Here is a 3414-nt window from a genome sequence, read left to right on the forward strand (position 1 = left end):
CTTCTCACGGTGAGCACCAGCTGAGCAGGCCCGATCGTGCCGTGCAGCTCGCCAACAGACACACACACCCACGCACGCCTACGGTGTACACTTGCACGGTCACCCCGTGCACCACACGCACGCATGCACTCACTACTCGCCACGGACCCGACGCGCCCGACCCGGCCAGCCCGTGCCCATACGCGCACTGGTCGCGTCCGGCGCATCACCGCGGCTTATTAGCCCAACAAGTGGTACTATCATATTATGACAACTGCTGCAAAGTTCATATAATGATCCTTGTTTCAGACTCAGATCAAAGGAACAAGCTGATCAATAGGTTTCAGCCATGGCTAGCTATCCTCTCTTGCAATTTTGTGATGTCAGGTTTTAGACATGGCATAAATCATGTAGTTCATTCCATCTCCTATTATTACTCGTTGGCCGTTTGGCAGTACATCATCTTCATCTGCCATCTTACCATCCTGAAAAATGTAGCACAAATTAAGTTACTGTATGCCAGATCCAAATTAGATTATGTCGAAGCTATCTGGACTTGTTATTATTGGACTCTATTATTAAAATGAATAGCAAGAGGAATGATTTGTACCACCGGAACACCAGGATACAGCCGGAGAGTCTCGGTGATCGCAGCATGGAGGTAGTGCATTTTGTCAATAGCACCTTGTTTCAATCTTGCGGTGAATATTTCCATGCTGGTATCTTCTTGCGTCCACTCGAGATATTCTCTGATTTCAAAGGCAACCTTATCCTGCACTACTGGGTTCTTGCAGAGCATGTAGAAGAACCATGTAAGGGTATTCCCTGTGGTGTCTTTACCAGCAATCAGGAAGCTGAGGACTATGTCACGAAGGTAACGATCATTCATCCTCCAAGGATCCTTCTCACTTTCCAGTATGAATCTTGATAGTATGTCATCTCTGGCTTTCTGCATTTATCATAAAAGATAGAATTGAACATATGTAAAATTTTGAAATAGTTGTAACAAACTATCGTACAGTTTGACTTACATGGCCACTTATGTTTTTCATGATCTCTCTCTTTTGATGGATCAACTGTATCACAAAGTCGTCGATTATCTTTATGCTCCTCTTCAGTTTGGCTTCTGACCCGATATTAAGATACCTTTTCAACTTCCAGAACATATCACCATACCGATGGTAAACAAGAGAATTTGCCTCATCGGAGGCCTTGCTGAATTCAATGCTGGATTCATCTTATCCGGATAGCGTGTTAAGCTCAAAACCAAATCCCACTTCGAATATTGAATCCATAGTTGTTCTCATCAAAAGGTCATGAGGAAAGGGTAGAAATTAAGAAAACTAGCAGCAAATGCGCATCATGTCAATCAGCTTTTGGTACAAGTGTGCTACCTCAAACTCCAAACCCGCAATCAATTAATTCTTATCTTTACTTTGCTCACTTAGAAATCTTAGTAATGCATAGCCCAATTCAGAAGTTCTGAAGAAACTATGTTTACTCCAGTTATTTGCCAAAAATAGCTAACTGAATTTTTATTTGGCCATTTAGGTCTAGGATTTGATTTGCTTCTCTCTTTTTTAGTTTAAAGTTCTAAATTTGACATGCGTAGAGTGAACTATTAAAGCTAGGAATATGATCTTAGCACTTACAATACTATCCTATTTATATTGAGGAAGTACCTGCAAGTTTATGGTAATTCTGTTAGTTGCTGCAGCTGAGATCTTCTCTGCCAGTTTCATAGCATTCATTTTGAAAACATCACTGCTGTAGTCACGTAGCACTTTGGTTGAGAACTCATGGCTTGCTTGCTTTCTCTGGTGTCGCCACTTCTCTCCGTCTGTCACGAAAATCCCATTTCCAAAGAGATCCTTCACGATTTCCGTGTTGAAGGCCCCCTGTAAAATAGGATCCAGCATTGTGAAATTATAGGCAGACAAAGTATTGTCTTGTACCTTCTTGTAAATTGCCACGGGCACTCAGTTTACTCTCTAATAGAACTCCCTCCATCCCATAATATAAGAGCGTTTTTGACACTAGTGTACTGTCAACTAGTGTCAAAAAACGCTCTTATATTGTGGAACGGAGGTAGTAGTATATTATTAGTCTGACTAGCTTGAATGAAAATTCGGTGGATAGCACATGGCAATATGTTCTACGGACTACTCAAGTTTTGAATTTTGGCCATCCTCTTCAAATTTTGCAGGATCCAATTTAACATCTGACATGCATACTGAATCATCTACCACCATCTTACTGGTTAGCAAGAAAAATAGGAGGAACAAAAATGATGAATAAGGAAAACTACCCTGCTGTATTAACTGAAGTTTGTCTTAAGGATATGCTCGATGACGGCAGGGTCGGCGGTTAAAATCTCACTGTGCCCAGGATAGACGAGCCTAATGGTAGGGTGCACGAGCGCATACTTGACATGCTCATCGAAGATCTTGTCAAAGTTGTTGATCTGCCGCAACACGGTCCCGATGAGCGGCGGCCGGTCATGGGCTCTCTGGGTGAACTCTCTGATGCAGAAGACGGCAAAGGATACAACAATGCCAATGATGTAGAGGGTGATCACCAGCAGGGCTATGGCGAGAGCTGAGACTACATATCTGCCCGCGGATGCAGCTAGGGAGGAGAGCTGGGGTGCCATGATCAGCGCTAGCTGCTGATTAGTGAGAGTAAGATTACCATGTTCAGCATCTTATATATGTGATCCGCGGTGCCACTGTATTTGTTTCGATTTGGTCAATGTCACTGTCTTCTAGGAGAGGACAATGACATGAATGTTTCTATATTTTCAGGTTTTGGACAGTGTTGTAGAAAGTGGGTAACTTGTTTCCAAAATATGTTCATTGCTTGGGAGAAAATTCCTATGCGCTGATGAGTCGCTGAATATGAATTTGTGTCTGCAAATAGAGTTTGGTAACAGTTTGTGCATATCATTTTGACTTGAGAGGCTTTCCTAGCAACCAAGATCTCCATAAGCACATCTCTCGCTCTTACCATATCACACTGCTGTTTCAGGACAAGCACAATCCAACTTCCCATTCATCAAAAAATTGGTACTGGTAAATTGTCCGCCGACATGTTGGGGCAGACTGGCAGTGCTGGCTAGTATAGTGCCCATAATTCTCTAAATCTACTATAGAGCATTGTTGTATGTTATGAAGTAATTTGCATTGTTGTACCAGCAAACAGAAGAAAGGACATCCAGAGAGGTAGTGACATAGCTGAATCCGTGGGCATGACTTTAGCAAAACTGAATACTGCATCCTAATTAACTGGAACGGCAACTTCACAGCAACAGCTATTTGACGTAGCTGCTGGATTGATCTCCTTGTATACATGTGCTAGGCCAACATTTATTATGTGACAGGGGGAAGAGTTCACCTGTTTGGAGGATGAGAGTTTAGAGGCCGCATAAGAATATTG

At 42.6% G+C, this 3414-nt stretch overlaps 1 pseudogene; it reads right to left on the bottom strand.

Annotated features, from left to right (window-relative positions):
• Positions 1-362: 362 nt before the first annotated feature.
• On the bottom strand, positions 363-2632 carry LOC123175604 (cytochrome P450 704C1-like; annotated as a pseudogene).
• Between the last annotated feature and the right edge of the window lie 782 nt (positions 2633-3414).

The sequence above is a fragment of the Triticum aestivum genome, unplaced genomic scaffold, assembly GCF_018294505.1.
Source record: "Triticum aestivum cultivar Chinese Spring unplaced genomic scaffold, IWGSC CS RefSeq v2.1 scaffold91002, whole genome shotgun sequence".
NCBI classification, from domain to species: domain Eukaryota; kingdom Viridiplantae; phylum Streptophyta; class Magnoliopsida; order Poales; family Poaceae; genus Triticum; species Triticum aestivum.